Raw genomic sequence first — 24,183 nt, 5'->3', positions numbered from 1 at the left:
TGGGACTTGATTGGATCCACTAAGTAAATTCTGTGAGAAGATTTACCTTGGAATTTCCTCAGTGTAAACATAGCTTAGTATAATGGAGTACTGTGATGCAGTAAAACTTTTCCCCTATCGAAAGGATATGGGTCTAATCACAGCGGTCCGACCACTGGGAATCCCCGTGATCTCCAGCCCTGCACCCCAGCTCTACCCACGAAGGGAGTGTGGGGACACCCGCACAAAGCGGTGGCCAACACCATTTATTCATGTATCCATTTGGGAGAGATGGGGATACATCATTCTGGTCTCTCCTACTCTCTCATAGAGATACATGGAGGGGACTTGTTGGTAGCCACTTCATGCCAGGGTCCACATGCTCCCTGCCTAGGGAGAGCTAGGGCACAGGGGGATAAGTTTTACTGCACTAAGGCAAGGTTTACACTGTGGAATTTCAGTGTGGAATTCCGCCTACAAATTCCAATGCAGCAGAATTGTATTGATGTCAATGGGATTCTAGTGCACAGTACACACTACGGAATTTTAGAGATGGAGTTTTACACCTCTAAGATTCCGCCAGCGAAAGAATGATCTATCATTTTTCAGGCAGAACACATTGCCATTCATAGGGACAGCCGTGTAGTGATTCCATTGGCGCTGGCCACAGTCCCTAGGGGAGTCCTCAGGTGTTTTGCAAGCTCACTCCAGTGCTGGATCCAAGTAACTATATTACAGCTGCATAATGTCCTGCTGGTCCTTCTGAAGGTAAGCCAGCAATAAGATAGATAGATGCACTACCTGCAGCGTCTGAGAACTCTGATTAAGGGTACGTTCACACATACAGGACCTGCTGCATATTTTGTGCAGCCAATTTTGCTACCAACTGAAGTTGATGGGTAGCAAAATCAGCTGCACAAAATATGCTGCAAAAATAAGCAGCAGATCCTGTACGTGTGAACGCACCCTTAAATGATCATTAAAGGAGATGGGGAAGTCATATATAAGTAGAAAAATAGGCATTATCCTCTCATAAGATATATAAAAAGTTACTTATATTTGCTTGAGATGTTTGAGGGCAACTAAGTGGTACATTTTTCAACATTTCTATAAAGGAACTGTGGAGCAGTGGAAAACTTTATTTTTTTATTTTTTTTAAACCATCTGGTGCCAGAAAGTTAAACCGATTTGTAAATGACTTCTATTGAAAAATCTTAATCCTTTCAGTACTTATTAGCTGCTGAATATTACAGAGGAAATTCTTTTTTCTTTTTGGAACACAGTGCTCTCTGCTGATATCATGAGCACAGTGCTCTCTGCTGACATCTCTGTCCATTTTAGGAACTGTCAAGAGCAGCATTTTTGCTATGGGGATTTTCTCCTAATCTGGACATTTCTTAAAATTGACAGAGATGTCAGCAGAGAGCACTGCGGTCATGATGTCAGCAGAGAGCACTGTGCTTGTGATGTCAGCAGAGAGCTCTGTGTTCCAAAAAGAAAGGAATTTCTTCTGTAGTATTCAGCAGCTAAAAAAGTACTGGAAGGATTAAGATTTTTTTTATAGAAGTAATTTACAAATCTTCAACTTTCGGGCACCAGTTGATTTAAAAACATTTTTTTAATTAAAATAAAATAAAGTTTTCCACCGGAATACCCCTTTAAAAGGAGTAGTCCAGTGGTGACTCAGTGGTGAGCAACTTATCCCCTATCCTAAGGATAGGGGATAAGTTGCAGATCGCGGGGGGTCCGACTGCTGGGGCCCCCTGCGATCTCCTGTACGGAGCCCCGACAGCCCGCGGGAAGGGGGCGTGTCGACCTCCGCACGAGGCGGCGGCAGACACGCCCCCTCAATACAACTCTATGGCAGAGCCGAAGCGCTGCCTTCGGCAATCTCCGGCTCTGCCATTGAGATGTATTGAGGGGGCGTGTCGGCTGCCGCCTTGTGCGGGGGTCGACACCCGCTATCTCGGCGGAGAGCCGGGGCCCCGTACAGAGAGATCGCAGGGGGCCCCAGCGGTCGGACCCCCCCGCGATCTCAAACTTAGCCCCTATCCTTTTTATAGTTTTTCACCACTGGACTACCCCTTTAAGCTTTTATTTTTCAAAAATAAAGAAATCTGATTGGTTGCTTTGGGCAACTGTTCCACTCTTACCTTAAGGTGTACCTTTTGTTAAGAATTTTTTTATATAATGTAGATAATACCATTAAATGTATATTTGTAATATACATTGATTAAAAAATATTTTTTTTTTATTTTGGGGTGAAAAAATGCTGCTGCCCATGTGTCTCTATGAGGACACCAAATACAGGAATTAAGGGCAGGACTAGCAGGGTTCTGTGCAGGCTTCTGGCTTGTCAATCATCCTGCTGTGTGAGTCGGGAGCATGTCACAGAGCCTCAGTGCACAGAGCCCCGCTCGTCCACCCACACTTTCTGTATTTGGTCTCCTCAGAGACACAGACAATAGCTGTAGGGACAAGAATATCCACATTTTTAACCAATGTATATTACAAATATACATATAATGGTGTTATCTACATTATATAAAAGGTTTTTTGTTAACAACAGGTACATTTTAATCTCACCCAAGTCTTTCCACAATATTCTGTGAACTAGAGAGTCAAAAGTGAAACATTCCATTATATCCAACATATACCAACATGGAAGCAAGTTGAGGGTGCTGTGCTGTATAGGTGACTTGCTATTATGGACAGAAGCATAAATCGTTCATCAGAAAATTTAAATAGAATGTCTGATCATCAGTCAATAGGTTTTGGAACCCAAGGGGTAGTGTTTCTCCTTAGGGAGAGCACCAAAAGACATGAAGAGTCTTATACGCTATGCAAAAATGCCCTCCGTAACACTGCTCTTTATATTTTCTAAATGTATGATTATCCATTATGGATTTGGCTTCAAAATTGCAACAAGTGCAGCAATATTGCACTGGGTAAGAGTACCGTTAGGCCCTGTTAAAACAATGGAGATTGTGCACAGAATTTCCTTGGGGATGCCCGCTTGCAGCAGCCTCCCATTGATCTCAATTTGATTCTGCTGCTTGGTTCACAAGAGGGAAGTTCTGCAGTCAAGTTTCCGATGAATGAGTGGATTCCACCAGAAGCTTGAACAGGTTAAATTTTTTGGCAAAATCTGCCAGAGAAGTTCATTTTTCAATGAGCTAGTGCTTTTGTCTGCAGCAAACGGACAATTTTCTTGTGGAGATTCAGCAAGGAAATTCCACACTGAATCCCCTTAGGGTATATTCACACTGCGGAATTTGGCCTAAAATTAAAGCCAATAGACTTCTATAGGATTCTGCACTTCTGAATTTCTGCTTGCTGAATTCCACTAGCGGAAATTCAGAAGTGTGAATGGCAGTGCAGAATCTCATAGAAGTCTTTGGGCTTTAATTTGAAGCTAATTTCAGCTAGCGGAAATACCGCCGTGTGAATAGACCCTTAGTGTGAACATAACTTGGCTAATAATCCACACTTGTGTTTCGAGGCTCAAACGGGTTATGTGTTGACTTGCAGGGATGCTGTTTCCAATAGGTAACACACTCTTTTCCTTCTAGACGAGAGCTACTTTGCATATCCATAGGTTTTGTTGGAACGGTCTAGTCACAATTCTGAGTTAACTGTCAACGAGAAGCTGTGCCAGGACCTAAAACGGCAGATAAAAACAACTCTGAAAAGAGTGGGCCGGAAGACCTCCCCAGTGATGGTAATGTCTGATTTGCAGTTATCGGATGATGAATTTGATGTCTTTGATCACTTTCCAGCATTGTTTATGTGCGCATATGATCATATAAATTAATAACAGGTAACAAGACTTAATTGTACATGACTATACTTTGGCACAAAAATATACTGTGGAAATTCTGACACATGTACACCACCCCCTCCGAAGGCTCAGCGCAGTCTTGATAGCTCCAGTGCCTCCAGACTCTCAGCTTCTCAGTGCTTACTTAACTGCTGTAAATTTATACAGTGTCAGCATGCTTCTCCAAGTTTATCTGTAATTAAGTTTATAGGTGACATTTCTCCCAAGCACCTTGCTTATATGAAGTGCTACAGAGAAAGTAAGCCTGCAGAGGCATAGAAAACTTCCAATAAAACAATAGCAGCGCAGCTGGATCACACATTAACTACAGCAGAGGGCAAAAAAGTTATGTTTACGGCAACAATTTTGAACTAAATGCCTGCCATCTGTTTAGTCGGGCACCAAATCACAGAGGCTCTCGAGAATTGAATGTGCAGAACACAAATGCTTGAGTAGGCTTTTTACCCATGCAGAACTAAAACCATTCACTTAACAATAAAAGACACATCGTTTAATAAAACACATTTGCCTGAGTCTTTCCTAAAGAAGTCTATTTGTGGAACGTGAGCTACTCAGTAATGATCACACTTAGGTGTGTTTTACATCTGCTGATTACTTTGTATTACTTTATGGAACGATAACAATGAGTCAGCAGGCAGAATACCAAGCATTCTATTATTAATTAAATATGCCACAGTCTTAGCAAGTAGGACATTGTGGCATGAGCAATAAGAGGTTAAATGACGTAATATAATTCAGTCTAACAGCATATGCTCAGTGCCCTGTCTGGTAAGTAATGGGTCACATATAGGGTAAAATGGACCTTGCTATCACAGAGTATAAGGATAAAGTGGTTGAGCTTAGTAAGCAAATACGTTACAGAAATGTTAGGGTATGAGCTCTATTAACCCCATAAGGACTCAGCTTTTTCAGTTTTTGCCTCCTTACCTTTTAAAAATCATAATCCTTTCAACTTTCCACCTAAAAATCCATATTATGGCTTATTTTTGCGCAACCAATTCTACTTTGCAGTGACATTAGTTATTGGGGGTGGAGTCTCCAGCGCTGGCATGCAGCTCACACAGGTGGGTGCTGCATGACAGATTGCGGAGGTCCCCAGCGGCAGTGATCAGACATCTTATCCAGCACAAAAAGAAAAGAGAAAGCTGGTTGTGATTTTGCTCTATGTTTCAGTATTTTAATTGTTTTTAAATGTCCATGCTGTCTTACTTTATTCATATTTGTGTTTTTTTGTACTCAAAGACTTTTGTATAAGTATGCATTACTGATTGGGTGTGCATCTTTTTGCAGCTCTCTCTTTTCTTTTTGTGCTGTAATTGTGACTTTTGCTGTCAATAGAGCCCCCCTTTCTTTCTTTCTCTTACAGACATCTTATTCCCGATCCTTTGAATTGGGGATTAGATGTCTTAGAGTGTGTGTGTGTGTGTGTGTGTGTGTGTGTGTGTTTCTCTCCACTTCCTACTGGGGTGGTGGGTGGGGTTTAGGGGGAAGTGTTCTCTGGTTTCTTGTGATATAATTGTAATAGTTAATAAAAATAATCTATAAATTTTTTTTTATAATAATTAATTAGATATACATAAAATAAGTTGCCTCCAACACAAAATAGGCCACTACGACTTCCAATAGTTGGGTAGACTGCCAAGCAAAAAAGGCCCAAAAATGTAACCTTCACCAAACTACTCATATAAGCACTCACTCAGATCCTGAGATAAGGATTTCACACTAAAGCTAGGTTTTCACACTAAAGCCAGAGGTTTTTCTCTGGCTTTTTTGGAACACCGCAACTGCAGTTTTTGAGCCAAAGTCAGAAATGGGATCCAGCAGGAATGAAAAATATACATCCTTTCTTTATATTTCCCATTCCATTTGAATACACTTCAAGCTTTGGCTCAAAAACTGCAATGGCAGTTTAAAAAAAAATTTAATAAAAAAGCTAGAGAAAAACCTGTGTAGAAACCTAGCCTAAAGAGAGGAACCTCTGCTCAAGGCAGATACCTTGAAAAGACTACATCCAAAAGATCCTTTTTAACTGTAAAGCCCTTATCTCAGGATCTGAGTGAGTGGTCCCCTTGCAGATCAGGTTCTCTTTATCATCCATTTGCGCAATTAATTTATTGCCGCAGCCATATCCTTGCACTTTGTTATCCTGCAACTGGAGGTTCCCTGATGAACCCTGTCATTGTATATTACCTAGCTAAGAGGGAAAAATGTTGGGACAAATTGGAATATTTATGCTTCATGAAGCAGGAATTCATGCTTATATTTTGGCGAGGGTTAAATTTTGTGGTCTTATTTGCACGGGTGTCTACCCAACTTTTATATGGACATCGTAGTGGCCCAAGTATTGAACTTTACTTGTGCACTATTTTGTGTTGGAGGACAACTTATTTTATGAATATCTAATTAAATGTTAACTTTTAATAGAGCTAATACCCCAACATATCTGCGATGTAAAACGGACCTTGACAATTTCCAGAAGCATGGGAGCTGTTCAGCCTAGACATTTGGTGCTGGTTGTTTGGCATGGCTAAGCATACAGGGATTCCTTATAGTCTGGCTACTAAAATAGAATCAAACTGGGCCCTAAAATTTATTCATACAGTACCATGTCCACTACTAGGGTCAAAAACTGTCCTCAGGCAAGCACGGTTAGTCAAGTATCCTGGCCACCAATAGATCTTTTATTAAAAGCCATACAAGCACATAATGTCCAAAACCTAAACAATAATTACTCAACCAGGCATGCTGTGTAGAATCCATAGCCTTTAAAAGGGGTACTCCGGTGGAATTCTTTATTTATTTATTTTTAAATCAACTGGCGCCAGAAAGTTAAACAGATTTATAAATTATAAATTACTTCTATTAAAAAATCTTAATCCTTCTAGTACTTATTAGCTGCTGAATACTACAGAGGAAATGGTTTTCTTTTTGGAACACAGCTCTCTGTTGACATCATGACCACAGTGCTCTCTACTGACATCTCTGTCCATTTTAAGAACTGTCCAGAGTAGAAGAAAATCCCCATAGCAAACATATGCTGCTCTGGACAGTTCCTAAAATGGACAGAGATGTCAGCAGAGAACACTGTGGTCATGATGTCAGCAGAGAGCACTGTGTTCCAAAAAGAAAAGAATTTCCTCTGTAGAATTCAGCAGCTAATAAGTACTAGAAGGATTAAGATTTTTCAATAGAAGTAATTTACAAAATCTGTTTAACTTTCTGGCACCAGTTGATTTAAAATAAATAATAAAAAAAAAAAAAAAAAAAAAAAAAAAAAAAGTTTTCCACGGGAGTACCCCTTTAACTACGGTACTGTCAAAGACAACCAGATTCTCATTGTTTTCATATAGCTCATCACGGCTACATACCGATTGATGGATCCTGACAAAAATTGCAAGATTTTTGATTGCTTCATTCTGAATTTGGATGAAGAGGTAGTGAAAGAGATGTATTTTTACCAGCATAAACACTCCCGATAAAGGACACTTAAATTGCACCTTTTATTAACAAAAGCTTTTTATATAATGTAGTAATTATATGTATATTTGTAATAAACATTGGTTAAATAATGTGTCAAATTTTTGTCCCTGCAGCTATTGCATGTGTGTCTCTGTGACAAGACCAAATACAGGAAATGTCGGTGGACTAGCAGGGCTCTGTGCCCCGAGGACAAGCAGGGCTCTGTGCCCCGAGGACAAGCAGGGCTCTGTGCCCCGAGGCACAGAGCCCTACTTGTCCTGCCCTCACTTCCGGTATTTGGACTCCTCATAGAGACACACAGGTAATAGCTGCAGGGACCGCCTTTTTTTCACCAGAAAATAGAAATTTTTAACCAATGTATATTGCAAATACACATATAATGGTTTCTACATTATATTAAGCATTTTTGTTAATAACAGGTACACTAAGGTTTTGGTCAGCCATTCATTTTTTTTTCTTGCTTAAGGGATAACATGCCCATTTAGTAAAGCTTAAAGAAAACTGGTGGTTTCTTCTGACCTGTTTTATTAAAAATATCTGCATTCCCCAGAAACTAGTAATCCATGAACATGTTTTCTAACAGATCTGTGTTGTGCTGTTCCTCTTATTCTTACAAGGAATGTATGACTAAATAGCCAACTGGGTGTTACCAATTTGGGGCATGACCTGACTCAAACAGACTGACATTTCTAGAAAAAGGCCCCAGGCATTTGGAAAGCCATTTGTTGTTCCTCCTACAGCCATGTTAGGACTATGACCAGCTTTACCAATGAGATGAGAACACAAAAGCCCTGTTCACACTACTGTTACATTCCAGAATTTTTTTAAGTGGAATCTGCTTGCAGTAGCCTCCCATCGATCTCAACGGGAGTTCAGATGTTCTCGGGACTAAATAATATTGTCTATGGGACAATTGTCTACATCTTGCCACAAGAACCAAATTTGAATGCACAAAGATCCACTGTAAAAATTCAGGTAGGATATTTCTTGCTGCATGTCCACAGTGTGAACTGGCCATTACAGTAAACAATTTAATTACATATTACGCTTGTAAAAGCTACAGAAGACTCCGGTAAGTATCTTCTACAGACAAAAGGGACAACAAAATAAAACAAACCTTATGAGCCAGTCACCCTAAAACATAGGCACGACAAATGTGTATATACCAAAAGTTAGTTCACTACTACATCTGTATGCATTTAAGCATAAAAATACAACAATTATATGCAATCAAAAGAACCACATGTGGTCCAGAATATTGAGGAAAAGACCTTGTAGAATTAGCGCTTTACTTGTCCAATGGAAATTAGACTCCAAAAGCACATGAGAGGTTGTCATTGACACAAGGCTTCATTGATGAAAACATATAGCCCTAGAATGTCCTTGTACTGACTCATTTATGATCTATCTACTTTTCAAAGGCACCCAATGTTTAGGTTCTACAAATAAAAATATACTAATTTCAGAGGTATAGCCATTTGAAGGGCAGTAGCGGTTGTAGTTGTACCTGTGTGACTGTGCATGTTTGCACCCTAAGGCCCTTCTGGCATGTTAGAATACACCAGTGTTCAGACATAGGCAAGAGGAGTGTTAGGGCCAGGGAGGTACAAGTAATGACTTTACTTATATAAAAAAAAAAAATAAATTGTAAATAATTTTACAGTCTTTATTGTAGATCATTGTCGATACAAGGCATGGTTGACCACGTCTCCTAATGGGGAAACGTTGTATAGTACAATACACAAATGACTGATTTATTTCCTTTTGATGACGAAAGGCATTTGCCTAGGATCACAGCTGCACAAATCCTCTTCCCATATGCAGACATCATTTCATCTTACACTCAAGATTTAGCAATAGTAATGTTCACACTATACATTTAACTCATGTTAGATCAAACAATCCGGGATATCAAACATCTCATATAATGCCAATTCAGCAACCTTACAGAGAAACTCATAAATATCAGCTTTCTGACTTCCGTAACAGAAGCCCAGGGGAGGACAGTCTGGCTGCTTCTAATTGCCGGTTTTCCAGCAGAAGATCCCATCTTCAATATAGAGAGATACAGTCATATAGCTCACATTCAAGTGGAACAAGAGCATTTCTTATTGACAGCTACAGCCAAGAGCAGATGGATAATTTAAAAAAATTAATAAATAAAAAAGCAAAAAAAGCCATCCTGTGTACAGGCAGGTGTACTACTTATATAATCACGCTCCATGCAGGGTGTATTACATATTACTGCTGTCTATAAGATTTACTTATAGGGAATCTGTCAGCTCATATTTATGATGCAAGCTGCAGACATTGTCAGATAGGTTAGAGGCCAACAATATCAACACTGATTTATTGATGTGTTTACTACAACTTACAAAGTTATGATTTTCTCTCAGGGCTCAAGTGTTAAGAAGGTGGGGAAAAGCTACTTAAACGCTACAGCATGCTCAGCTAATGCCTCCCCCTCCCAGTCTGGGTTGAACAACATACAGGGTGGTGAGCTCTCTCTCCAAATCCAGCATGTAAGGTCAGCCCCGCCTCCGTGACACTTGAGCTAGGAAAAAAATCATTTTCTTCATCAATACTAATAAAAAGGTATGTTTCATATAGTTTTCTGGCACCTCTTTAACATTGTTAAACATTGTCAGTATATCAAACTAAAACACAAACTGTTCGTCATCTTTATTGCACCCAATGTCTAGACTGCTTATAACAAAAAGTTGACTTATTGTTAAAAAAAAAAAAAAAAAAAGGAAGAATAGGACAATGGACAATTTAGTGTCACAACTGCACTTGGGGTAGAGCACCTCCTATCAATTTAGATCACGTTAATGTAATTGTTTAAAGTTAGTCATGACTAGGCATCCACATACACGTTTATCTGGTGTAGGATGCCACTGTGGTACTTGTGACCTGTCTGCAGGCATCCTCCTTTGTATGCATATTATGCTGGGGATCGCCCATAGCAACGGATCACAAGTGCAGGACCTCCACCCCAGCGAAGGTGCACAACTGCACTGGGGGTTGAGATTTGCCTGCTATGGCCACATTCTTTCAAGGCTTATAATAATGCACCCTTTCATCTTATTGGGTAGCATTAAGGTTTCCCCTGTGAGGCCGGCTATACATGAACCAACCAGGGTGGGGCTTGTAGCCTGTCTCCCCCCCCTCCCATTGTATGTGGCTTAGCCCACACTGGAGGTGACTGGGGAGCAGACTGCAAGTCGGACCTAATGCTGCTGTAATTCAGTTCCTGGCTTTGTTTATCTGACCAGACACAAACCTTGGCGTGGTGTGCGGGCTCAGGTATGTCCTTCATATAAGGATATACTGGCTAATGTCTCAATTTTACATCAGTTTTGAGGGTTAGCTAATGTCATTGTTTACATTTACCACAGGAGTGAAACCATATTGTGGTCCACAAGTGCAGGACCTCCACTCCAATGTATGTGCACAACTGCACTTGGGGTGGAGCACCTCCTATCACTTTAGATCCCGTTAATGTAACAATTTAGGGTCCCATTCACATTACATTAAAGCTCTATGTTTGACATGCCAAACGTAACCAGCTAAGTGCCCTCTTGACCTCCTTAGTTTTTTCCTCATGTAAACAAATGCCAACAGTACTGGGAGCTCATATGAGCTCTTAATAATAATTTATGTCAGACACCCCCCAATGTGCATATGCTGATGTATCCTGCCTCATGGCTAGAATCGAGCAGCCCCATTGGTCCTGGTCATTCTTTGAACTTTATAAAAGTTGACCTGACACAAAGAAGCAACGCCAAATGTATTAGTGGTGCACGCTAAGAAATAGCTTTGGCACATCTTGAAAGATGTGACACTTGCTTATACCTAGTCTTGTTTACTTCACGCCAACATCACAACTTAAGCCAGAATTCTGGTGCATTTAGCTTATGAAATGTGGCCCACGTAACACCTTGTTGGCAGCAACATGCTGGGAAAAAACAAAACACCATTTGGTAATTCAAGTTCACACTATGTAGGTATCTCTAGCCAGTGTTAAAAAAAAACAAAAAAAAAAAAAACAACACAATATAGCAAAGATGCATACAGGTGCCAATCCACGATCAGTACATCAGATGATCTGTTAGTCTTGGTCATTTATCAAGGCCCCTAGCCTTTATATAGCCTCTTACTCCCCTTGTGGCATCTGTGATTGATCAGGCTTTCTGGTTGTCATATAGACCGATGCTCATCACAGGTAAACACTCAAGCACAATATCATCCACAGAACTGTTATTAGCATACAAAGATTACCAAGATAATGGACCTGTCTCATTTTATTTATTACACATACAATGCCATTCAGGTTATAACAATGCAGCTTTCCCAATGCGCGAATCGTTCGGCGTGTGATGGGCGGCTAGTGATTAGTAGATTATACAACAGGACTGTGTTAAATAAGATTGTTTAGGTACTGATCTGATGGAACACACAAAACTAACCAAAGGAAGAAAGCTTCTCACAAAAAACAGAATTCTATTAACCCCTTAAAGGACCAAGCCCATTGGAATTTTATTTTTGCGTTTTCATTTTTTCCTCCTCGCCTTCTAAAATCCATAACTCTTTCATATTTCCATCTACAGACCCATATAAATGGCTTGTTTTTTTTGCATGACCAATTGTACCTTGTAATGAAACCTCTCATTTTACCATAAAATGTATGGCGAACCCTTTTTATTTTTATTTTTTATTTTTTTTAGGGAGGAAATTTTAAATTAAAACCACAATTTTGCGAATTTTGGAGGGTTTGGTTTTCACACTATACATTTAACGGTAAAAAGGATGTGTTCTTTAATACGTGGGTCAATACGATTAAATTGATACCCATGGCTAGATACTTTTTAAGTGGTACAAAAATATAAATCTAAAACTTTTTGTACAAAATCAGTAATCTAAAATCGCCCTATTTTGACCACCTATAACTTTTTCATTTTTCCGTATATAGGGCGGTATGAGGGCTAATTTTTTGCGCCGTCATCTGTACTTTTTATCGATACCACATTTGCATATATAAAACTTTGATAATTTTAAAATAAAATGTGACAAAAAAAGCTGCATTTTTGGACTTTATTTTTTACGTTTACGCCATTCACTGTACGGGATCATTAACCTCTTAAGGACGTAAGGCTTAACTGTACGCCCTATGCCTGGTGTTTAAAACGGGGTCACACCGTGACCCCGCATCACAACGGGTCGGTCCCGGCTGCTATTCATAGCGCACGCGGCACCGGTCGTTGTGCCGCGCGCTATTAACACTTCAGAAAGTGAAAGTAAATGCTTCCCAGCAGCTCAGTTGGGCTGATCGGGACATCGCGATAAAATCGCGATGTCCCGATCAGCTAGGACGTGAGCGGAGGTCCCCTTACCTGTCTCCGCCACGTCCAATCGGGGTTTGATTGCTCCAAGAGTGAGCTACAGGCTTGAGGAATCGAGCCCCTATCTCGCTGATCCATGCAAAGCTATGGCTTTGCAGGGATCAGCATAAGAGATCAGTGTGTGCAGTGCTTTGCAGGGATCAGCATAAGAGATCAGTGTGTGCAGGGAGCTATAGCACTGAAAAAAAAAAAAAAAGAAAAGTGAAAAAAAATTAAAAAGTTAAAGGTCATTTAACCCCTTCTCTAATAAAAGTTTGAATCACCCCCCTTTTCCCATAAAAAAAATAAAAATAAATAAACTGTAGATAAAAATAAACATATGTGGCATGGCCGTGTGCAAAAATGTCCGAACTATAAAAATATATCGTTCATTAAATCGCACGGTCAATGGCGTATGCACAAAAAAATTCCAAAGTCCAAAATAGCATATTTTTGGTCACTTTTTATATCATGAAAAAAATGAATAAAAAGCAATCAAAAAGTCCGATCAATACAAAAATGGTACCGATAAAAACTTCACGGCGCACAAAATTTGTACCGGCCCGTGCGCGGACAAATAAAAAAGTTATAGGGGTTAGAAGATGAGTATTTTTTACATATAAATTTTCCTGCATGTAGTTATGATTTTTTTTCCGAAGTACAACAATATCCAACCTATATAAGTAGGGTATCATTTTAACCGTATGGACCTACAGAATAAAGATAAGGTGTCATTTTTACCCAAAAATGCACTGCGTAGATACAGAAGCCCCCAAAATTTACAAAATGACATTTTCTTCTATTTTGTCGCACAATTAATTTTTTTTCCCGTATCGCCGTGGGTAAAATGACCAATGTCACTGCAAAGTAGAATTGGTGGCGCAAAAAATAAGCCATCATATGGCATTTTATGTGCAAAATTTAAAGCGTTATGATTTTTAGAAGGTGATGAGGAAAAAATGCAAAAAAACGGAAAAACCATTCGTCCTTAAGGGATTATCATTATATTTTGATAGTTCGGACATTTTACGCACGTGGCGATACCAAATATGTTTATAAAAAAAAAAAATTACGCTTTTTGGGGGTAAAATGGGAAAAACTGACAATTTTAATTTTTATCGGGGAAGGGGATTTTTCACTTTTTTACACTTTTTATGTCCCCATAGGGGACTGTCTATAGCAATCATTTGATTGCTAATACTGTTCAGTGCTATGCATAGGACATAGCATCGATCAGTATTATCGATGATCTTCTGCTTTGGTCTGCTCGATCTCAGACCAGAGCAGAAGACCCCGGGAGACGGCCAGAGCCAGGTCAGGGGACCTCCGTCCGCCATGCCGGATGATCGGATCGCCGCGGCAGCGCTGCGAGAGATCCGATCATCCATTCAAAGTACCGCACTGCCGCAGATGCCTTGATCTGTATTGATCACGGCATCTGAGGGGTTAATGGTGGACATCCGCGCGATCGCGGATGTAGGCCATTTCCGGCGGGTCCCCGGCTGCTGCTAGCACATTTACGTCCGTGGTCGTTAAGGGGTTAAGAACTGCACCTGTTCTGCATATATCTCCTTGTCTTGTGGCTCAGTTATCCATAATCGGAAATAACCATTTAATATCCAGTATGACAAACGTATTAACAGTAGGTCTATGGCCATATATGTCATAAAAAGAATAATCTCTAATAGGTGCAATAAAGTGTGGAAACGACAAAAAAAATCTAAAGGCACCGACACCCAGCTGCAATGCTCCAACAATATCATGAGCTGGAAAACCTAAAAAAATAATAATATTAATTTGGATGGCATAATTTGTGCACTTTTCAGCTTTGCCAAATGGTCACTTTCCAATGGAGATATCATTTCCTATTAATAAAAATTTTTTTTTATATAATATAAATATATAAAAAAAATGGAGTGCAATAGTTTAAAAAAAATAAATAAATAAAAATATATATATATATATATATATATATATATATATATATATATATATATATATATCCACAGACTTCAATGTTAAATTTTCTGTATGCGTTTTTTTTGATGGGAGAGAAAAAAAAAATATTGCATGCACCGTCTTTTCTCCTGTAAAGAAAATAAAATAAAATAAAATGGAAATGAGCGCAGACGGGTGCAAACAGATGTGAAAGGATTGTATAAAAATCCCATTGACATCAATAGGATTATTTTACAACCGTTTCTAATCAGTTTACAAGCAGCAACAACGGAACCTAAATGGGGGAAAAAATTTAACGGGGACAGACGGCCGTGTGAACGCACCTTTAGGCTAAGTTTCCACTTGTGTTTTTTTTTCTGCCAGTTTTTTGGAAAACTGCCACTGCAATTTTTGAGCCAAAGCCCGAAGTGTATTCAAAAGCAATAGGACATATAAAGGAAGGACTTCTACTTCTCCTCCCTTATGGATCCACTTCTGACTTTGGCTCAAAAACTGCAGTGGCAGTTTTCCAAAAAACTGGCAGAAAAAAAAAACAAGTGGAAACAAAAAAAAAAAGGGAAACTTAGCCCTTTAAAAAGAGATCTATAAGGCTAAGGCTGGCATCTGCATGATCGCCACTGTCCAGCATTAGCGGTGCGTCCTCTCTGCTGATAGGAGCTATTTCTCCTCACCATCTATAGAGTGAGCACAGCTTCTTAGACAGTTAACGCTGCATGACCTAAATATGCATTATTTCGTAGTAATTTATTCCCACCAATTATTTTACTGTGCATCACAGGGTGGGAAAGGGTGAATAGTTTTGCTTATCTTTACTTAGTATTGTTTCCTTCCAGTCTGACTTACGCGGGTCAATTTGTGGATTTAAATTAGGAAATAATTTTGAAAAACAAAAATTGATGGCATGATGGAATTCAAAATCTGCAGCAAATATGCAGCGTTTGAATATGCCCTAAAGCGTCACTGATATAGTCTAGCAGTGGCTAGAGGATTAAAAAGGATTAAAAAGGTACTCCAGATAGCAAAAATTCATATTTTGTCTCCTCATGGCCAGACCAACAGTATTGTAATACCTGTACTGAGCAGTTTTCCCTGTTGGATAATGCTATGGGCATAAGTGAAGAAATACTGGTCATCCTTGGTCCACGTTGTCGCCTTTTTGAAAGCAAATTTTGCTCTGGGGGCATGCCGCATTTAGGAAGCCCCTATGGTGCCAGAACAGCAAAAAAAAAAAAAAAAAACACATGGCATACCATTTTGGAAACTAGACCCCTCAGGGAACGTAACAAGGGGTAATGTGAACCTTAATACCCCACAGGGGTTTCACAACTTTTGCATATGTGAAAAAAATATATTTTTTTTTACCTAAAATGCTTGTTTTCCCAAAAATTTTACATTTTTAAAAAGGGTAATAGCAGAAAATACCCCCCAAAATTTGAAGCCCAATTTCTCCCGAGTACGGCGATACCCCATACGTGGCCCTAAACTGTTGCCTTGAAATACGACAGGGCTCCAAAGTGAGAGCGCCATGCGCATTTGAGGCCTAAATTAGGGACTTGCATAGGGGTGGACATAAGGGTATTCTACGCCAGTGATTCCCAAACAGGGGGCCTCCAGCTGTTGTAAAACTCCCAGCATGCCTAGACAGTCAGTGGCTATCTGGCAATACTGGGAGTAGTTGTTTTGCAACAGCTGGAGGCTCCGTTCTGGAAACAGTGGCGTACCAGACGTTTTTCATTTTCATAGGGGTGTGTGTATATGTAGTGTTTTTTACTTTTTATTTTATTTTGTGTTAGTGTAGTGTAGTGTTTTTAGGGCACAGTCACACGGGCGGGGGTTCACAGTAGTTTCTCGCTGGCAGTTTGAGCAGCGGCAGAAAATTTGCCGCAGCTCAAACTTGCAGCCGGATACTTACTGTAATCCTCCGCCCATGTGAGTGTACCCTGTACGTTCACATTAGGGGGGGTGGATACATCCAGCTGTTGCAAAACTACAACTCCCAGCATGTATGGTCTATCAGTGCATGCTGGAAGTTGTAGTTTTGCAACAGCTGGAGACACACAGGTTGTGAAACACCGAGTTTGGTAACAAACTCAGTGTTTTGCAACCAGTGTGCCTTCAGCTGTTGCAAAAGCTACAACCACCAGCATGTACGGACAGCGGAAGGGCATGCTGGGTCTTGTAGTTATGCAACAGCCGGAGGCATACTACATTGGCTGGGGATTGTAGTTATGCAACAGCTGGAGACACACTGGTTTGCTACTTAACTCAGTGTGCCTTCAGCTGTTGCAAAACTACAACTCTCAGCAGTCACCGACAGCCAACGGGCATGCTGGGAGTTGTAGTTATGCAACCACCGGATGCACCACTACAACTCGCAGCATGCACTTTAGCTGATTGTGCAAGCTGGGAGTTGTAGTTATGGATATGCCCTATGTCCTTAAGGGGTTAAATCCCCTTACGGTGGATAATCCCTTTAAGCATGTTGTAAATCAACTACCCTTTCTTCTAGAACTGCAGTTGGGCCGCCATACACCTTAGCTTGTCAGCCACTTGGCCTACATTAAAGGGGTTTTCCGCGATTTTTTTTTTTTTTTTTTTTAATATGGCTATGCCACGGGGGCTGTAAAGTTAGTATAGTTCATAATATAGTTTATGTACCTATGTTTCATGGTTGTCTCTCAACTCTTCTGTGATTTTTGCCCCTACATTTATTTTTAACATACAAAATGAGTGTCTCAGGTTTTCCCAGGTTGCAGCGTGGCAGCAGGAGGTACCCTGGTCAGAAAACATTGGTCTACTGCATTGAAGGGAGCTTGGGTGTGTTCCAATGAGTGGGGTGGCTGATGTGTGTCACGAAGGCAAAATAGTGGATTATAGTGGATAACTCCTTTTCTAGTGTGTATGGCTAGCCTAATTTAACAGTGAAAGGTAAAGCTACAGCCTAAAAGTAAGATTTGCCATGATTTCACGACCCATGGCAATACAAAGTGATTTCCAAATTTTGTAAATAATGGTAATGGTTTTAATTTATAATTTTTTTTATTTCCATCAGCTTAATTTAAGAAGGTTCAAGTGGGGCAACGCAGAAAAAGCCAATTTTCAGTGCGGTACGAGCAGAGGAAGTCAGATCTACTTCTATTCTGGATGTTCTTACAAATTAGAGGCTTCATTTACTGTGCATGGAGAGAGCAGATTTCTGAGGTGAGGCAATCATGAGGCGGAAAATTATCATTGGCAATATGAGGATATTTCACGTTACAGAAATGAAGACAGACATCAGAACATGAAGAAATAAAGCCAAAGTAAACTCAATCCAGCATGGTGTTAGTGCAGTGTCCTTCTGATGGATGGGTCACTAATCGAAAGACACAGGTTCATTTATGGAAAAGACTTGATAATAATATTTGCCTTAATAAAAATAGAGAATATCATGGATGATCTACTTCCATCATCGCTAATAAGCTTTATTTCTCCCGCAGACAAATTTGCCTGTCACCAGGATCTGTCTATGAAGATTATTATGGGTTTATTCAAGCCTTAGATGGCAGGAACACCAGTAGGTTCAGATAGAAAAAGTAGAATCTAAAATGCAGATAAGGGACCTGACAGAAATCTCATTCCTCTTTACTTTTTCCAACAATCTGACATGCTATGCTGTAAAATAACATGGGTAGTAGGCCGTAAGTTGGGGCTTTCAGAGAGGTTCTAACACCTCACCAATAAAATGAAGACCAATTGTGGAAGCTGGTTTCAGCCCAATGGCTTCTTCCAATGGGTAAAAAGGGGTGTGTATAAAAGGTATTGTGGTAAACTTGGGGAATAAAGCCTTGTGGGGGTGTAGGGTAGTTGGGGTGTGTCTGTTCAGTATTATAAAGGGTGCTGTTAACCCTTGTCACTTGTGACGCCAGGGTGAGGGTTAAAACTTTATTGATGCTGGGCCTATCGCCACCCTTCCCAAGAGCGATAGGTGAGTGTGAAATAAATAGATTGTCCACAGCAGTGCTGAACTTAAAACTTGCGGAATCTTTACTGAAGATTTTCTGTATTTGCAATGACGGTAACAGTTCAGATAACAGAGTCTATTCAAACAGCACAGCAGTGATTGACAGATGCTTAGGACCGGAAAGTTCTCTTTAGCTTTAGAGGATTGTATTAGCATAGATACGCCGGATTTAGGGGTTTTATTAGGTCCAGAGATCTTCCGGAGATAGCAGGGAATTGTATGAACCATCCGTCTCTAGCGCAGGCTTAGGCCTAGTAATTTGTCTTGTAAGCTGCGGAGGTTCTACCTCGTCCAGAATCAGCAACCCAAGAGCAATGATGCTGCTTGCTTGGCAGCGCAGGAACAAGAGACAAAATGGCTGCAGCTCCCTTATATGGGCAGGGGCTGAGCAGTTTTGGATTGGTCCAATCAGCTGTCACTCACCGTTACATTGGATTGTGGGTGATCACATGTCCAAAACCACCAAAGGTCCTTTAGCAAAAACCATAGAGTTCTGCAACTCGGTCACATGACCTGCAGGTCCTGCGACGCAAACAAGGTAAGTATATTAAATATACATCTTTACATTTATATTTACATTAAAGGGGTTATCCAGGCAAAACCTTTTTAATATATCAAATGGCTCCGGAAAGTTAAACAGATTTGTAAATTACTTCTATTAAAATATCTTAATCCTTCCTATAGTTATTAGCTTCTGAAGTTTTCTGTCTAACTGCTCAATGATGATGTCCCATCCCGGGACGCGAGTCATCAGAGAGCAGTTAGAGAACAACAACTCAACTTCAGAAGCTAATAACTATTGGAAGGATTAAGATTTTTTAATAGAAGTAATTTACAAATCTGTTTAATTTTTCGGAGCCAGTTGATATATATATAAAAAAAAAAGTTTTGGCCTGGAATACCCCTTTAATTATAGCTAACTGAGGGGTGACGAGGGGTTAACTAAGGAAGAGGACCCCCACTGTTCCTAGGGACTCTGACTTTGGGGACCTCACCACAAGGTAATGTATGTAATACGGTACCGGGACACCACAGTATGCTATGGGAAGGATTTGTCAGGTAAAATGCAACTATTTTCCTCAGAGATAGCCAAACACAAGTGCCAGGTAGCAAAGCTTGAAAATTGCTTCCGATGCCTTGAAGATGCTTAGATCAACCATCATTTATTATTATTTATTCTTCTAGGGCCTTTGGGTCCAGGGCATTGCACATGGAAAACCTTTGCAGTATTTCCTAAGAAAATATGAACCACACAGGACAAAAAAACTTTACATACAGAATTAACAAAAAATAAAGAATAATATAAAAATAAATGCACAGAACCTGTTTGGCACTTCTATTCTTCATTCACACTTTTTTTCCCTAAATGAATTGTGATAATCTAAGAGGTAACAGTATTCATACATCTAAGGCTGGGGCTACACAGGAACTTTTGGTTGTACAATACAAAGATTGCAATGTTGCGTGTGTTAGTAAATGCAGTGTGACATAGCGCTACTACAGCACTACAGTTGCAATAAAGTCATCCTTGATCGCATATCGCACACAACTTTACCACCATTGACCTCAATGTAATCATGTGTCTGACCTGCTTGTGGCTTCTTTGGCTTTGTTTTTTTTTTCTACAACCAAGTCTCAGATGTTTTAAAGTCACAAAACTTTTGGTCACAAAACTTAGATTTGATTTGCTGTCACACGGCCAAAGTCACTGTGAAACTCCAGCCTGCAAAAAGTACCCATAGGCATGTTGTAGCTGTTGGCCAGACATTTCTTCTGCTGACACAGTCAGTCAAGTGTGCATGTGTCCTGAATGGAGGGGCAGAGGCAAAGAGATTAGGCAAATGAAATTCAACATGCTCTCTCTTTCTCTCCACCCAGCAAGATTTTTTGAAGAGTCTGGAGGCCCACTATACAGATTAGATTCTTAAATAGTCCTGCCAAAACATTTGGATTTAGATTTTTTGCTAATAAGGTCAAGTGCAACCACTGTGTACTTAAACTTAACAGCGCACATAATTTTTTTTTTTTTATTAAAGCATAAAAGACTTTCTCTATTTCTAAATCTTCTTTACCTTAGGATGGGACACACCTGTCAAAACATCCCGAGACGGCAAGCGGTGTATGATGCGGGCTCCCGACTCGAGCCCGTGTAATACCGCGTGGCCCCCAGATGATTCCTGTAGCTGAGGGCCAGCGTTAATAGCAGACATGCGGTGATTGCCGCGGCCGGCCATTAACCCTTTAGTTAATGCCCTTTAGTTAAACCCTCTGTCAAAGGTAGCCGAAGGGCTTACCTCTCCTTCATTGCCGTCTCCTGCGCTCTGAATGATAAAGCCTGGCAGGTTTTATGAAACGACATTGATCTGTATGAGGAATCTAATGATTCCTCCGTAAAGTCCCCTAAGGGACTAAAAAAAGTGTAAAAATAAAAAGTTAAAAATAAAAGTTTAAAAACACATTAACCCCTTCCTTAAAGTTTAAATCACCCCCCTTTTCTCAAATTCCATATAAAAATATGTAACCATAATAAAAATAAACATATGTGGTATCGCCACGTGCGTAAATGTCCGAACTATAAAAATATATAATTAAACTGCACGGTCAATGGCGTATGCGCAAAAAAATTCCAAAGTCCCCAATAGCGTATTTTTGGTCACTTTTTAGATAGAAAGCGATCAAAAAGTCCGATCAAGACAAAAATGGTACCACTAAAAACTTCAGATTTTGTGCATGTAGTTATGATTTTTTATGAAGACAAAATCAAACCTATATAAGTAGGGTATCATTTTAATCGTATGTACCTACAGAATAAAGAGAGTCATTCTTACAGAAAAATGTACTGCGTAGAAACGGAAGCCCCCGAAACTTACAAAATGGTGATTTTTCTTCAATTTTGTCACACAGGGATTTTTTTGTCGTAGATTTTTGGGTAAAATGACTGATGTCATTACAAAAGTAGAATTGGTAGCGCAAACAATAAGTTATCACATGGATTTTTAGGTGCAGAATTGAAAGGGTTATGATTTTTAAAAAGTAAGGAGGAAAAAACGAAAGTGCAAAAATGGAAAAACCCTGCGTCCTTTAGGGTTTACATAGCATCTATGGAGCAAACAAGGAGATAGTACACGTAAAAAAAATAAAAACAAAAACACCAAAGTCCAAATCTTTTTGGTCACTTCATTCTCTTAGAATAATTAAACTAATCACTCATGACAGCACCCTTGGAAACTTAGAATAGTAACCAATCAGGGCGGGACTACTGCCTGAAGGACTTTACGTCCAAAGGAAAGATCAGAAACAGGATTTAACTGTAACCTATAGTGTTTAAAAAAAAAGTATGTTTTGAGAACCATGAAGCTGCCCTACAGATTAGGTCCAAAGACTCTGCCCAGGAAGAAGCCACTGCTCTGGTAGAGTGAGCTGAAAAAAAGGAAGGTGATTCTTTGTAGTATAGGCTAAAGTAATTGATGCCCTGATCCATGTACTAATAGATGGTTTAGAAGTAGTCTTGCCTCTATTAAGGACAGAAAATTGAACTAAAAGATTATCTTAGAATGAAGGTCCTTAGTAGAGTCCAGATACTTTATAAGGCATCTTCTGACATCAAGGTTATGGAACTTGACTTCACCTTCATGTCTCGGCTCATCGCAAAAAGGAGGGAAGAATCTGAAACCGAGACCACTTTTGGCAGAAAAGACGGTAAAGTCCTCATTACTACTCTGCCCTCTAATATCTTGGCATAAGGAGGAAAGGCAGAGAGCACTTGCAATTCTCCTACCTGTTATTGCCAGGAGGAAGCACCTCTTGAGGGTGAGCAACATGATGGAGATAGAGTCCAAAGGTTCAAATGGTGGTCCTGATAAGGCACTAGCACCAGATTCAAGTTCCAAGAGGGAACAGTAGGTCTTGATAGAGGATTTAATCTGGTATCTCCAGAAAAAAAAGTGTTTAACCAAGATATTATCTGCTAACTTGCAGTTAAAAGATGAACTAAGTTCTAAGATTTGTACTTTAACGGAAGTAGGACTTAACTTCTTATCCAGGCCTAACTGGAGGAAATGAAGGATCTGAGGCATATTAGGATCTCCCAACAGATCAACTGCAGGATCTGACACTCTTAAGAAGGCTCTCCATGTTCTTAGGTATATGGCGGATGTTACATCTTTCCTACTTGCAAGCAAGGCGTTTATTACTTGGTCAGATAGGCATCTAGCTTTTAAAATTGATCTCTCAGCATCCAGGCTGTTAGATGAAGGTGAGCCGACTGAGGATGATGAACTGGTCCCTGGTACAGAAGATCCGCTCTGTCTGGAAGAACCCACGGTTGTGAGACTGACATTGTCCTTAGCAGGATAAACCAGGGCCTTCGAGGCCAGAAGGGCACTATCAATAGTACTAAGGCTCGGTCCTGTCTTATCTTTTTCAAGACGCAAGGGATAAGGCGAAGAAGTGGGAAAGTGTACCCTCTTTCCTCTTCCCCAGTCCCGAGAGAAGGAGTCTACTGCTGTCGGGTAATACAGTGGGTTGAAAGAATAGAAACTGTGAATCTTCCTGTTGTTTCTGGAAGCAAAGAGATTTATAGAGAATTTTCCAAACCTTTCCTCTATCATTGCAAATATCTCCTTGTTTAGACACCATTCGGATTTTCTGCTCCGGAAGTCTGCCACCTTGTTGTCTTCCCCTCTCAGGTGAACCGCAGAGGGATGCTAGCTTGGCCTCTGCTAAGGAAAAAATCTGGAAGGAGAGACTTAACAGGGAGTCTGATCTTGTCCATCCTTCCCTTGGATTTGAGGAATAAGCAAAGATATTGCCTGGAACACTGCATAGAGCTCTTTGTAATTTGATGTAGACTGATGCATATGAGGAAACCATCTGCCTTGAAGGATATGCTGGCTGCAGGAGGCACCCCAACCCCAAAAAGACTGGAGTCTGTAGTTATACTCACTACCAACAAGGGAGACCAAGGTACCCCATGAGATAGATTGTTGTGGGTTCATCCACCATATCAAGGAGACCCTTACTTTTGAGGAAAGGGAACATTTTGGGTTTAGTGATGAGGTTTTGCCATCCCACTTTTGAAAGATATCTGTCTGCAAAATCCTGGATCTGTACTGAGCCCATTTCACTGCTACAATACAAGAGGTTATCAGACCACGTACGGACATTACTTCCCTGAAGGTGCATAAGTGAGACCGTAAAATAATTTCTACTCTGTTTGTTTGGCTAGAGGCAGGAGAGAAAGTTGAGACATTGGGGGATATTTATCAAAGGATTTAGACTGCTTTTTCCTGTCTAAATTTGTCGCACAGAAAGTCTCAGTCTAAATATGTGCGACTTTTCTGCAGAGGATTTTTAGAACATGATGCATCTTAGTCTATTTTAGACAGAAAAATGCATTGGTGCTGAATTTATCAAAAGCGACTTTTCAGCAACAAGTCGCATTGGCTGAAAGTACGCCGAAATGTCAGACCATGCTGGAGCAGGTTTAAATAAATACAGTCTAAAGCATAGATGCCGAAGTCTGTGCGCATAATTTATCA

The 24,183-nt window shown here is 40.1% G+C and overlaps 1 protein-coding gene and 1 long non-coding RNA gene across 5 annotated transcripts in view; one reads left to right on the top strand and one right to left on the bottom strand.

Moving 5' to 3' along the window:
• MAST4 (microtubule associated serine/threonine kinase family member 4) overlaps window positions 1-24,183 on the bottom strand; it is a 632,006-nt gene that overhangs the window by 598,218 nt on the left and 9,605 nt on the right. The gene's annotated exons all lie outside the window — the stretch shown is intronic.
• Window positions 607-18,022, top strand: LOC130292545 (uncharacterized). The gene is made up of 3 exons (XR_008848154.1): window positions 607-747; window positions 3,552-3,700; window positions 17,693-18,022. It is a non-coding gene; the product is annotated as an uncharacterized LOC130292545 (long non-coding RNA).

This window comes from Hyla sarda, chromosome 1 (assembly GCF_029499605.1).
Source record: "Hyla sarda isolate aHylSar1 chromosome 1, aHylSar1.hap1, whole genome shotgun sequence".
Taxonomy (NCBI): Eukaryota; Metazoa; Chordata; class Amphibia; order Anura; family Hylidae; genus Hyla; species Hyla sarda.
Note: the sequence above shows the minus strand (reverse complement) of the source record. Positions and strands in the feature narration are given on the sequence as shown.